This window comes from Borostomias antarcticus, assembly GCF_949987555.1.
Source record: "Borostomias antarcticus genome assembly, chromosome: 19".
Classification (NCBI taxonomy): domain Eukaryota; kingdom Metazoa; phylum Chordata; class Actinopteri; order Stomiiformes; family Stomiidae; genus Borostomias; species Borostomias antarcticus.
In genome coordinates, this window is record NC_140252.1 from 13,957,350 (window position 1) to 13,972,349 (window position 15,000).

The window sequence follows — 15,000 nt, forward strand, 5'->3', positions numbered from 1 at the left end:
CATCTACCATTAGACCAAGAGCACAGCCTGCCGATCAGAGGACGGCCTCCTCGCCGGTCTGACCAGAGACAGACAGAGCAGGCTTGAGCAGCACATCAAACACACCCCTCTGTGCTCGCTGAAACAAACACACCTGAATCTGCTTAAACAGTGGTTGAGCAATTATCAGACTTTCTCAAAAGTGCTAGTTTTGTCAACGTTTTGATCTAAACCATTGTATATGATCATAAGTAACCTTAAAACTTTTGTAACCGTTAAACATGCATTTTCCCATTTCCTACTCCTTTAAACAAACTTACCGCCAAGACTCTCTCTCTCTCTGCTTATTAAAACATACCTCTAACACTGTCTGTCTGTCTCTCTCTCTCCCTCTCTCTCTCTCTCTCTCTCTATCCATCTGCTTAATGAAACAAACTTACCTCTAAAACTGACTCTCTCTCCCTCTGCTTATTTAAACAAGTGCACCTCTAAAACTGACTCTCTCTCGCCTTCTCTCTCTGCTTGTTAAAACAAACGTCCCTCTAAAGCAGATTGTCTCTCTGCTTATTTAAACAAGTGCACCTCTAAAACTGACTCTCTTTCTCCTTCTCTCTCTATTTATTAAAACAAACGTCCCTCTAAAGCAGATTGTCTCTCTGCTTATTTAAACAATGGGCCAATTACAACCCCCCCCCCCCCCCCGTATTGGGTGCTCTGGCGTAGGGTAGGGTTTCTTGTTCTTATTTTGTGGATCGAGGGGTAGTGGCCATCCAACCATCCAAAAAGCCCTCTAAACGGTGTTCAGGTGTGGACTCCAAACAGAGTGGTAGATGAACATTCCCAGAATGCTTTGCGCACGTTGCTACTCTGTGCAATGACAAAATACATGTTTGATCTAATCCCTAGAGCTTTGTGTAAAGAGTACAGTTGTTTCCCATGTATGAAGCTTGAAAAATAATCCAGCGGCAAATTTTCTGCACTTCCACGCTCATCTGATATTGGTGCAGGACAGACATTTCTATGGGCTCTGAAATAGCTGATGTGTAAGTACAGTATGATTCCTAGCTATGTCAACAGATTCATCTGTCTTGTTCTGTTCTGCAAATTTGGTCAGATCTGTAGAAAAAGCTACTGATGATGTAACGAGTGGCGTCCCATTCTCTAGGTAAAGATTTCAACCCTTACCGCTTGTGGCTCCGTTCTGGGGGGCCACTACCCCGAAGCTAGGGTATAGGGCCAAGCGAAGGGAATTGGGATTGGGCCAAAAACGTCTCTCTCTCTCCTTAGTACGTAAAACAAACACACCTCTAAAAGTGACTCTCTTTCTTCTTATTAAAACAAACACACACACACACACACACACACACACAGCAAACAGCATGTGTCAGGCGTTGCTGCCTTTTTTAGACAGATGGTTATGAATAGCTGGGAGGTCACCGGAGGTGAGGCAGATATGAGGGTAGAGGAAGGACAAGTGGGGTCTGGAGTGTCATTCGCTGTGATTGTTTACCTGAGCGAGCGCGTGTGTGTGTGTGCGCGGTGCTATTGATGACCGTACACAAGCCCTCCCCTGGCGCTGTGTGTTGAATAATGGAGAGAGAGGTGGCTATGACAGAGGATCACAGGGAGGCCTATCCCAGACACGGACTGTGTGTGTGTGTGTGTGTGTGTGGGGGGGGGGGCGGACAGATAGATAGAGATACTGTGTGTGTGTGTGTCTGTGTGTGTGTGTGTGTGTGTGTGTGTGTGTGTATAGAGAGAGACATACTGAGTGTGTGTGTGGAGAGAGAGAGAGAAATATACAGTGTGTGTGCGTGTGTATGTGTGTGTAGAGATAGATACTGCGTGTGTGTGTGTGCGAGTGTGTGTCCGTGTGTAACCTGCAGCTTCCTCAAGGTTAAACATGGACAGAGTGTGAAATGGGAGCCTGCTAGTCGATGTGTTATTGATAGGGGACCAGGGTCAACCACCTCCAGCACCCCTAGCAGAGCCCAGACTGCCTCTCAGAATGACAGAGTGTGTGTGTGCGTGTGTGTCTGTGTGTGTGTGTGTGTCTGTCATATATCAGTCACATAAGAGTACATACCAGTATATAAGAGCACAGTCTAGTTCCAGGAGAGAGGACCTTGGTTGCTAACTTCATGAGACCATCCTGATCTCAGTCTCAGTATTAGTCTGGATACTCTCCATAGATATCCGTTTGTACCCGATCAAAATACGATCTAGCCAATCAGCAATCTATGAGGAAATACAAATGCTACGCTGGGCGGGTTTAGGCGTGACAGCGAGGAGTGGTTGAGGTTAGCGTGTGATAGACGGTGATAGACAGATGGTTCATCCAATCACCTTCCAAGTATTTTTGAAAACACCCGCCCTTCTGCAAACAGTTTCCAGATGGCTATCATAAGCAAACTGTCTGGCGTGTCAGGTTACTTGGTTGCACCCGTGTTTAAAGTCCCAGGCTCTGACATCCACGACTAAGATGGAGGCCAAGAATCCATTTCTAAACGACTCTGACTTCCCCTCCTCAGAGAACAACCGCGTCTCTATTCTGTCTATGCTACAGTCAGATTTCCTGATAACAGTTACGGTTGAGGTCAGGGTTAGAATAGTACATGAGCTACAGCGAGGTTCGTTTGAGGAAAGCGCTATTGTTGAGATTACGCGTAGGAAGAGGGGAGTGTGAATGGGAGACATATTTGAGGATGTACTTCTGTCGCCTTCACTTCTAAATCGCTCTGCTTCCCTCTCTCTGCAATTCTGCTATTCCTACCCGGAGGGGACTGGCATGCTCTGGAAACGCACGCACACACACACACACATGCGCCCGCACACACACACACACACACACACACAGACACAATTTCAGTTTTAGAAATGTGTTTGGGCTTGAACCATCAGCCCGACCGTAGTCTGACTCAACGGATGTAGGTTTTGGCAATAAACCTTGGAATACATTGTCACACTGCCCAATCAGTGGCGACGCAAATTAATCTGATTCGGCCGAGAGATTCTCTCGGCACCAATCAGATTCGATGCAGACTATTTTGCAAGAACACCGTCGCTGCGTCCGGGGCTGGCTCCGCCCAAGACGACTGTGATTGGTTTTAAGAAATACTGCGTTTCCCCCCCCCTCTATTGCAGAATGGTAATATGTCCAGCCAGACCTGTCTCCAGCGCTGGCACAGCGTAAACGAAGTGTGGAGATAGGTCTGGCTATGAGAGACTAGCCCGACCCTAATCCACAGAAGGAGCCAGAAATACAAGAGGGGGGGTAATGAGAGACAAACAGACTCTGAAACAAGAGAATAAGAAGAGTGAAAGAGAGAGAAAGAGAGAGAGGGAGAGAGAGAAAGAGAGAGAGGGAGAGAAAGAGATAAAAATAGAGAATACAAGAGAGAAAGACACGGCCGGGAAGAAGGTTTAGACAGGTCATCCTACAGTCATTACTGAGAGCATGGCTGGTCATTGCAGGAGGATCTACAGTACTGTGTGTGTGTGTGTGTGTGTGTGTGTGTGTGTGCGTGTGTGTGTGTGAGAGAGAGAGAGAGAGAGGAGTGAGATAGAGACCAAGAGCGATCGATCGATAGATAGATAGATAGATAGATAGATAGATAGATAGATAGAGATAGATAGATAGATAGATAGATAGATAGATAGATAGATAGATAGATAGATAGATAGATAGATAGATAGATAGATAGATAGACCAAGTCATTCTCCAGTCATTACTGAGAACATGGTTGGTCATTCCAGAAGGATGAGGAGGAGGAGGATCCTGGTCCCTCTGACCCTCCCAGCCATAGCAGCTGCTGATCAATACCCCCGCTGATTCCCCAATCCCTACGTAAGATGGCCGACAGCGGGCACAATCCCCCAAGCAATTACTGCAGCCTCCCCGAGAAGCCTGGATGACATGCCTCCACTTCTCCTCTCCCTCCTCCTCTCCCTCCTCCTCTCCCTCCTGCCCTCCTCAGGAAGACAAAGAGAAGACCAGACTGGACCAGACCAGATGAGACTGGACTAACCAGACCAGACCAGTCTGAACCGACCAGATCAGACTAGACCAGACCAGACCAGACCAGATTAGACCAGACCAGACCAGACCAGACCAGACCAGACCAGACCAGACCAGATTAGACCAGACTAGACCAGACCAGACCAGACCAGACCAGACCAGACAAGACTGGATTAACCAGACCAGACCAGTCTGGACCGACCAGATCAGACTAGACCAGACCAGACCAGACCAGACCGGACCAGACCAGACCAGACCAGACCAGACCAGACCAGACCAGACCAGACCAGACCGGACCAGACCAGACCAGACTAGACTGGACCAGTCCAACAGTCTCCTCTCTACTCTTCCCCTGTATCTCTATTAATCATCAGAGCATTTCAACTACAGTATAATCACAGTCTTTCCCTGTACATATTTGTGATCAGAAATATATAATATATAACTATGTTTATGTTACTGGTATTTGTTTTACTGAGTGTTTGTAGTTTATAAAGAATGAATGTGGACATGGCCATTATAAGGAAGGAGCATGGTGACATTGTAAGAGCAAGGGTGTCCAAGGCCCTTAGTGAAGCAGGTACTCGCTGCTGTAGGACATGAGTTTAAAATAACCCAATCAATCAGGACAAGACTCCTGCAGTAAGATAGGACATGTCTCATCTCTCTCTCTACAGTACAGCTCCCTTTCTCTCTCTCTCCACCTCTCTCTCACTTGCTCCCCCTTTCCCCTCTCTCTCTCCTCCTCCTCTCCCCTTTCTCTCTTTCTACCTCTCTCTTTCTCCCCCTCTGCCCCCCCCCTCTCTCTCTGTCTGACTGTCTGTCCCTAGCACCAGCGAGCAGATGGAATAGAGTGTTACATGGCATGACACTCATTGACTTTTTGTGCTCCTTCTTCACACCAGGCCTGCTTCCTTCAGTCCATCTCTTTCTCCTTCGCTGAAAGGGGAGAGAGGAGACTCTCTAATTAACACATGGGAGAGTGTCTCTTCCCCACCCCCCCCCCCCCACCCACACACACAAAGACACCCCATGCTGGGTAGAATCATCCAAAGCATCAGTTCATGGGAGGGTTGAGGTTTTTCTACCTGGCTTGACTGGGCTTCATGATGCCACAGCACGAGCCAAATTTAGCTGTGTGGCCAGCCCAGAACCCATCGTTCTGTGTGTGTGTGTTTGTGTGTGTGTGTGTGTGTGTCTGTGTGTGTGGAAACGGAGGAGATGTGTGTGTGTGTGTGTGTGTGTGTGTGTGTGTGTGTGTGTGTGTGTGCGTGCGTGTGCATGTGTGTGTGTGTGTGTGCGTGTGGACGGTGGAGGTGTGTGTGTGTCCGTGTCCATATAATGATGCTGGTACATCTCAGCACTGCTGGGACACACACACACTCTCACACACACACACACACACACACGCACACAAACGCTCACACACACACACATTCTCCGCCCACACACAGACACACACACGCACGCACACACACGCCTCCTCTGTCCACACACACACACACACACACACACACACACACACACACACACACACACACACACACACCTCCTCAGTCCATATACACACACAAGCACATACACACACACACACACACACACACACACACACAGTGCGAGGTGGTCAGAAACGAACGCACGCTCAGGTCAGGGGTGAACATGCAGTCACAGAATGTTCCAGAGATATTATTAGAGAGGATGGAAGGAGGGAGGCTGAGGACAAGTGAAGGAGAGGAAGACAGAGAGGAGGAACAGGAACGGTCTCCTGGGAGACAGAAAATGACCGGGTGAAATCACAGGCGCAGAGCCACCACACTGAGACCACGGGACCAAACCATCCCACTTACGGCTCAGCGCCCCCGCCCCCCTGCCCCCCCCCTGCCCCCCCCGCCCCCCTGCCCGAGTTCACAGAAGAGCGGATGGGAACATTATCAGAGAGACTGTGGTCTAACATAGAGAGGTTTTACAAGACCCAAATATCACTGTGGTCAAACACATAGAGAATGATTCATACCAGACCACTGTGGTCTAACACAAGAGAGAGAGAGAGAGAGAGAGAGAGAGAGAGAGAGAGAGAGAGAGAGAGGTTTATATCAGACCCAACCCTACCACTGTGGTCTACCAGAGAGAGAGAGAGAGAGAGAGAGAGAGAGAGAGAGAGAGAGAGAGGTTTATATCAGACCCAACCCTAACACTGTGGTCTAACAGAGCGAGAGAGAGAGAGAGAGAGAGAGAGAGAGAGAGAGAAGAGAGAGAGAGAGGTTTATATCAGACCCAACCCTAACACTGTGGTCTAACAGAGCGAGAGTGGTTCATACCAGAGCCCAGCTGAAAGTGATCAGCAGACAGAGAGCTGATCGTCTTACACGGGTCGGGCCTAGATAAGCCTGGAGAACACTGCTTCCTGTCACACACACATCGATTTCCTGTCCTTGGCGTCAGGAAGTGCTGTCAACAGAGAGCGAGCGCCGAGCATCAGACATGAATAATCCATCAGCCGAGCTGGAAAGACTCTGTAAATAAATACTTAAGTAATATCTACCCCCAAACCACAGTAAGGAGTACAGTAGACGAGAGAGAGATAGAGAGAGGAAGAGGGGATGGGAAGGAAGAATGAGAGAGAGAGAGAGAGAGAGAGAGAGAGAGAGAGAGAGGTGTTTTGGATCTACAGCCAGTTCCTCTGCTGTTATCATCATTCAGCTGATGATAGCTTGGAGACGCAAAGGGAGCATCTCCTTAACCACTCATGCATGTGCTACCCACACACACAAACACACACACACACACACACAGATACATACAGTACACACACACACACAGACATACTGTACACACACACACACACACACACACACACACACACACATACACATACACATACTCATAGCCAGTCAAAGCGTAGGATTTCCCCGCCAGAATGTGAATAACCAGGGAGCGGAAATAAACAAATTCCCCTCAACAGCCTCACACAGACACAGCCTCACACAGACAGAGCCTCACACAGAGAGCCTCACACAGACACAGCCTCACACAGACAGAGCCTCACAGACAGAGCCTCACACAGACACAGCCTCACACAGACACATCCTCACACAGACACAGCCTCACACAGACACATCCTCACACAGACACAGCCTCACACAGACAGAGCCTCACACAGACAGAGCCTCACACAGACACATCCTCACACAGACAGAGCCTCACACAGACACAGCCTCACACAAACACACAGAGGCGGTAACGCCACAGTTCTAGTCCCAGGTAGGTACAGTACAGCGGGAGGCCCCAGGAGGCCCCCGGGCCCCACGGCCCAGCCTCCAGCTCTGCTCAGCCTCTCCTCTCCCCGACCCAGACGAAGTACACCTCTGATATACAGTATTATCCAGGGATCCAGGTCTGGGTGTACAGTGCCAGGGGGCGCTGGCACTGGGGCCCGGTTGACATCAGAAGTCCAATTCCTTCATTAGGGAGAGACCAGGCTGGGGTCGCCGGGGTATTTACGAAGGCTGCGGAGAACACGGAATAACGTGAGTGAAGTTTAATCGTTCTAAGAGAGAAAAAGGAGTAATGAGGGAGGGAAAGAGAGGGGAGGGAAAGAGAGAGAGAGAGAGAGAGAGAGAGAGAGAGAGAGAGAGAGAAAGAGAGAGAGAGACAGGGGCCACGACCATACTGTGGCACCTTCATTTGCATAACTTTAATTGGTTTCTGGAAGACCACAGGAAGGTGGAGGGCAGCTCACTGTGTGTGTGTGTGTGTGTGTGTGTGTGTGCTCCTTGTAATGGTGGGGTTATTTCTCTGGGGTCAGAGCTCAGTTGCATTGTCAAACTGTTTAGTAGTCTATCATGTGCATCACCCAATCAGCATACTGTATATACTGTACAGTATATCCCGCCACTCCTGCTTTCAGTGAAGCACATTGTGTTGCCTTTCTGTACGAAATGCGCCACAGTATATAAATAAAGTTTGATTTGATCCATATCTTATACCATTCTTATAGCAGAATATACTGTAAATAATTGTATAGTTTGGTGCGCTTTTGCTACCATGAATTGCATAATGCTGCCTTTACATCAGCACGCGCGTGCACACACACACACACACACACACACACACACACACACACACACACACACACACACACACACACACACAGTTCTAGTGTCTAAACTGAAAGGAAGAGCTGCTAGCTGAAGACATCGATTAACCACATACATTAGTCAATACAATGATGTCTTCAGGTCGGGATGCACCAATACCTACAAGTGAAGCTCAAAATGTTGTAGATACCGGAGCTGACGTCACCATCGTAAACGAAAAAAATGTCCATATCACTCAGGAATAAAAGATGGCTAGGAAAGACAGAATCCATATATAACAGCCCAGGCGGAAAGGACAGAGAGTACCAGTTCCTAGTTTACGTTGTCAGGGGTAGAAAAAGAGTAGAGGAAGCCAGCGCGGTCTTCGGTGAACGCGGAACGCTTGAGAACGGAGTCGGCGAAAAATCGCGGTCGATGGGGAGCTACTGTAGGACGGACAACGTCCTCTCCAGCAGGTTCCAGGTTCCCCCCGGTTGAATTGAATTGAATTTATTGAGAATAGCCCCTTGAGATGCATCATCTCATTTTCGAGGGTTCACACAGGCGCCGTCGGGAAGCTCACATTTCGGCCGCGAAAATACTCACGAGAGTCCGCCTCTGCACGGCGAGGCTCTGCAACTCATAGAACGTACCGTTCCGTCGGTTCCGGGGCGTCGTCTTGCTGGAGGGGTTGAGGTGCGGTCGACCGTTCTTGTGGCGGGCGGGCTTGTGGGGCCGAAGCGGAACGTTTGAAGCGGCCTGCTGTCCTCTGTCCGACTCCTCTGAGGGAGAACCCCCTCTGTCACGGCCAGTTGGGAGGGGGGGTGAGCGACGCAAGACACGGTTAGGGAGTCCCAGCACCATCTTGGCCATTTATTATATTTCTGGCACTGACCAACAGGTGGACGACGCTTTTCAGGATTTTCCAGCTCTCAAACGTCCTAATTGCCCGGGCGTTATGCGAGTTTCTTGTCTATCCATAGCTAGACGTCGGACAGACAGTAAAACTCCAGATGTCGCTCACGAAGCCGGCAGCTGCTACCGTACCTCCTCCGACAAGCTGTGGATGTGCCGCTTCACAAAGCTGTCTACTTTGGGCAAGACAGTGTCAATGAAGTGCCTCTGTTATTTTCATTGCCTTTCGGTCGTGCCTCTCCATGTCCTCTCTCCTCTCCCGTCTGTTACCAAGCTGTCTGTGTGCTGTCCTTTTTTCTTTTCTTTTTTTTTACCGTTACAGCGTTTGAAAACTCCCAGTCATACTCGGCTTCGTGGCGATTCCTGAAGTTGCCTGCTCACTGCCTAACCCCTAAGCCCCTGTTCCCGGCCTGGACCGCTGCCGCTGACCCTGGAATCCTGGACCCTCCTGGACCCTGAGCACCCTCATCCCCAGTGACTGCTCCTGCACTACCCCCAGAGACTTTTGCACGCATTGTTCACATTGTCACTAGGTTTTGTTCTGTCGCCTTGTGTGTTTCGTCTTGTGTTCGTTGTCTTGTTTTCTATGTCCTCCCAGCCTCAGCTCTAGTCACCAGTTCCCCACTAGTCCCACTTCACTCCAGTCCCTCTCCACTTCCTGTTCCTAGTTCTAGTCCCCTCAGTCCCCCCCTTTAGTTCTCTGGGCCCCTCTAGCTCCCCCTCCTGGTTTCCCCTAGTTTCCTGCCCAGTCCCATTCCCAGTCCCAGCCTTGTTCCCTGTTCCCTTCCCTTGTGTCCTAGTTCTCTCTGTTCTTGTGTTGGTGTCTTGTTTGGAATCCCTCCTTGTCCTTGTCTGGGTGATTGTCTGCACATGTGTCTCATTATGTCTTGTTGCACACCGGTACGCTGTTCCTTGAGTCCTCCGAGTATATATGGCCTCCTGTTTCCTTTGTTCTCTGTCGGTTCATTGTCTATGTTAGTGTGTTGCTCTTGGTGTTCCTCAGTTTACTTTTGGAGTTATGGAATTAAACTTTTTGAACCTGCTTTGCCTGCCTGCTGTCTGCTTTTGGGTCCCATCTCCACCACCCAATTATTGATGTTAATAATTTAACATCCTCTTCGTTCAGCTTGGAGTGCCCCAAAATGGTTGTCATTTTCTCAGCTTTCCAACGGTTCATGTGCCACCCACGATGTACTCAGGCTACATTAGGTACTGTACTAGTATCAATTTGGGGGAATTTCTCAGAAACCAGCATTCAAGCCCGGTATCAGTCTGACACCTGATACCGGTATCATATCAGCAAATCTCAGGTCCAGTCCAATACATCGCATCAGAGGGCAAATGTTCTATGCTTTTTCTTTTTGTTTTCCGAACAAAAGCTCAAGAGCTTCGCACAAAAGATGACATCTAGCAGCATGGGAGCCAGTGCGCTATTGAAATGTCAGAAAGGTCTCGGATCTTAATGGAGATGACGAGGAGAATGGTCTTATTCTACGGTATCTATTATTCATGTATTCTCATTGTCAGTCTGTCAGACTGTCTGTCTGTAAAAGCAGCTCTATTTAGGCGTGGCCGCAGCGCCTTGAGAAGGGAGACGGAGAGGAGGAGACGGAGAGGAGGAGAGGAGAGGAGGAGAGGAGAGGAGGAGAGAAGAATTGGAGGCCTTGCAGAGACAAAACAAACGCACCTCTCAGACTAACTTTTACTTTCAGCTCTGCCACTGCCATTACCCAAAACCCAGGACAAAATGTGTGTGTGTGTGTGTGTGTGAAAGAGAGAAAGAAGAAGGTGTGTGTGTCGTAGCCTACCTGCCTGCACCCCCCCCACCCCCCCGACTTGCCCCTTGTACTGAGTACATAAGCTCCGGGAATCATGTCCTATTCAGAAGCCATCAGCGTCAAACCTCCCTTTTATCGGTGCAATTACGGCTGACACAAATGCTCTTAAAGGGAGTGGATGAGCCCTCGGTGGGCTGTCACTCAGAAATCTGGGACACCGGGTTTGAATAGGAAGAGGACAGAGAGAGAGAGAGAGAGAGAGAGAGAGAGAGAGAGAGAGAGAATCACTCTGTGTAATGTGAGTCCTGAGGTGAGGATTGAGTTTTTTCCTCCCGCGTTCACTTTGTCACCAAGAAGATGCACGTTTATCCTGGAAAAGATGACGAGAAGAAGAGAAGAGAGAGAGACGGGGGGTGGGGGCTAGGGAGGGAGATAGAGAGCATGAGAGAGAAAGAGGGGGAGAGAGTCAGAGAGAGAGAGGGAGAGTGAGGGAGAGAGAGAGAGAGAGAGAGAGAGAGAGAGAGAGGGAGAGAGAGAGAGGGAGAGAGAGAGAGAGAGAGAGAGAGAGAGAGAGAGAGAGAGAGAGAGAGAGTGAGTAACACATCAGGCACTCCACAGCCAGCCCACTGCCATCTTGTACTAATCAGAACGGGCCTGGGACCAGGACCATCGTCATGGGAACCTGGGCGTTCCGGTGTTGTAAGGAGTAACAGGGAGCAAACAGAGAGGCAAAGACAAGATGGCTGCCAAGGAGCCTGTGGGAACTGGCCCCGGCTGATAATGTGTCACGCACGCACACACACACACACACACACACACACACACACACACACACACACACACACACACACACACACACACACACACACCTGACACTGTACTGGCCAGAGAGAGACTGGAGATTCAGAAAAAGAGAGATTGGGGTGGAGGTGGGGGGCTGTGAGAGCCACTGAACCCAAGTGACCTCTGTATGCGACTGGCTGCAGGAAAACATCTCCGATTAATGGGTTTATCACCCTCACTTCCTACTCCTCGCCTCTACTTCCTCTCCCTCTCCTCTCCTCCACTCCACTCCTTCACTCTCTTCTCATCCACTTCCTCTCTCTCCCAGAGACCAAATTGCCCTTCGGGGACAATAAAGACTATCCAATCCAGTTACACAGCTTTGTTCTACTATGAGAGGCACTCACTCATCCAGAATGAGCTATTTCCAGGTGTCCTGGAAGACAGAAAAAAAAAAAATATTTCCAAGCATACAGTCTACAGTAGTATTGTTCCAGTGTTTGGTTTCTGTCCCTGTTCCTTCCACCTAGAGATAAAATAATACAAAATAAAAAAATCTCTGCAGAGAGCAGCGCACACAGGATATTAACAAATAATTACCCAGAATTCCCTTCCAGCTGAGGACGTAACCTTTACAGCGGTATGCAAATCAGCCCCTTATTCTCCGAGCTCTAGTTTGGCTAGGTTTGGAAATAACACTGGTATTAATCTGCGTAATAGTGCCATCAATCACTCTGACCCTCACATTTATAATGTGCTGTTTAGGTCAGCTCCCACCATAATGACACGGCGTATTAATTATTGAAGTTAACCGACATCTAGAACAACTTTCCTCCATTAGTGTGATCCAGAGTCAAACTGAAGGGACGGCACACTGGAAGGGCCAGATAAAAACACAAAAATGATTTAGGAAAACCGGATGTAAAGTCAGTAACATCAGGTCAAAACACCTGACGTACATAGTTTGCCCCGAGGGTTGAAAGAAAGAGGATGAAACAGAGAGTTCAGTACGTGTCCGTCAGGCAGTAAAGAGAACAGGAGAGCGGTCCTGACGCGGCGCTCTGCGGAACGCTTCCCTAGGTCCTTCCTACCAGCTGCCGTCAGGCTGTTCATCCAACGCTGGACACCGTAGACCTGAGTCTGCTTGGAGGCAGTTGAGACAGCTTGGTTGGGTGCCCAGACTTTTCATGGACAGGACTTTAGCAGCTCTCTGCTTTATATTAGCCTATATTATACTACAGTATACTATTGATTTGCTATTTTAGATTAGATTAGATTACTTTATTGTCCTCTGTAGGAAATGTGTATTTGTATTTGTACTATTATACTATTCTATTATATCTTACTACATTCTATAAACGATATCTATCTATCTATCTATCTATCTATCTATCTATCTATCTATCTATCTATCTATCTATCTATCTATCTATCTATCTATCTATCTATCTATCTATCTATCTATCTATCTATCTACAGTATCTGTCTGTCTGTCTGTCTGTCTGTCTCTGCCTGCCTGCCTGCCTGCCTGCCTATCTATCTATCTATCTATCTATCTATCTATCTATCTATCTATCTATCTATCTATCTATCTATCTATCTATCTATCTATCTATCTATCTATCTATCTATCTATCTATCGACTGTAGGAAACTTAAAATAAGTAGTTGGGCGCTCAGACTCGCATTGCAAATGATGTCATCGCAGACAAACACCTGAGCGTGTCCTCATAGACAACGGAGCTCCAGAGTCCGAGTGACATCACTGGCGACACAGGCCAGGGGGTCCATTAAACCCTCATGCCGTATTCACGCAGACCTTTATGATACATGAGATGAAGTCATCATAATATCCGTGCATGAGAAGGAGGAGAAGGAGGAGGAGGAGGAGGAGGCCACAGGGGAAGGGGTGAGGAACTACGGTACTGTAGGTGAACTAAAAAAACAGGACATGGTCTGAAAGAATTAAATATAAACAGCCCCAGGCCGTTTGACCTTCACTAATTCTGTTTGAAGAACAAAGACAACAGCTGCCTGGGTGTAACCCTGGCACATGGGCTTTGGTGTTAACCTGGCGCAGGTGTTAGCTAGCTCTGGTGCTAGCTAGCGCTGAGGTGAGTAAGCGTTAATGGTCTATGGCGTTGAATTAGCCCTGGTTAGATGCCTAGCCCAGATAGGCTACCTGTTACTGCACATACTTGCGGAGCATAGTCTTCTGCGTGACTCACTGAACACATTAAAACCGTCACCGCAGCAGTGCACCATTGGAGTTCTGTCAGGTGTTTTTCTGTCAGCCCTCACCTTGCTGTCACACGTCGAGGGTGTACGCACGCATACAGCGCACACATACACACACACACACACACACACATACAAACAGATGTTGTTTACTTCTAACATTTGCTTCCCATCATGGGGAGGTCGCTGTCACAAGTGTGTCACTGTTTTTACTCATTTAATCAATTAGTGTCTCTGTGGGAGCCAGGCTATCGGGGCTGAATCAGACCTCATTTATAGTAGCCCTCCCGCCCGGCTGGTGTTCTAAACCAGGACACTCTGGTACATTTCCGGTATGAGGTTTTCCGGTGCATTAATGGCCAGAAGTGAACCGAAGAGTCCTCATATTACTGCTCAGAACAAAGAGAGAGAGGGTGTGTGTGTGGGGGGGGGGGGGGGTAGATGGGGAGTGGCGGACATTAGTGTGTTCACCATTCTCCTCATGCGCGAGGCAGCTCGGCGCTCAATAATGTATGGAAACGGTAAGCCTCCTGTTGCGTCCGAGAGAAGTGTGTTTCAAAGCGGCTTTGATTGGCTCTTCCCTGGCTGAGTGGAGACCAGGAAAACAGGCCCCGGTCCTTGCCGCCAGCATATGAGATATGGAAGTAGAGCATGGTTTCAACGTATGCAAACAGGAAAGTATATCCTAGGCTAGGCTTCTATTCATTGGCGGTAATGACCTGTCTGCATGCTGTTTTCAGAGGTGCATTTGATTTGCACGGCGGTACATCCCTGCCGGGGGGGGGGGGGGGGGAGCCGAGGCTTGATGTAGAGAGAGTCGGCAAACAGTGGGCGCGGTCGTCACGGTGATGCACTGAGCTCCGGCTCGGGCCCGCCCATCTCAGGCGCGTCCATGGCGACCTGCTCAGCCATACCGCAGAACCTGGCACAGAATCGAGGGCAAACGGAACTCTAATTCCACGAGTTCCGAGTCTAGAACGGAACTCTCCCCAACTCGGCAGCTCGGTGAAGCATATTATCTTAATACGCCAGTCATAAGCACCCGCTTTCATCTTGAAGGCAATTCATTCTAAAAGCTGTTTATGCATCGTACCCTCGCGGGTCCATTTAGCTGGTCGGTGTGCCGTGGCCACGCTGGGGAATAAATACTGGGCTCTGTTCCGCAAACGCGCCCACGCAAACGCGCGCTTGCGCTCACTCGCACGCACGCGTTT

General features: G+C 49.0%; 1 protein-coding gene and 1 pseudogene across 2 annotated transcripts in view; both read right to left on the bottom strand.

Moving 5' to 3' along the window:
• LOC311322155 (exostosin-1) overlaps positions 1–15,000 on the bottom strand; it is a gene marked incomplete at both ends in the record, with an annotated part of 164,917 nt that overhangs the window by 93,517 nt on the left and 56,400 nt on the right. The gene's annotated exons all lie outside the window — the stretch shown is intronic.
• LOC311321531 (putative nuclease HARBI1) overlaps positions 1–15,000 on the bottom strand; it is a 37,387-nt pseudogene that overhangs the window by 17,093 nt on the left and 5,294 nt on the right. Inside the window, exon 3 of the transcript in view lies at positions 8,680–8,855. The product of the transcript in view is annotated as a putative nuclease HARBI1 (transcript). The remainder of the gene's footprint in view (positions 1–8,679; positions 8,856–15,000) is intronic.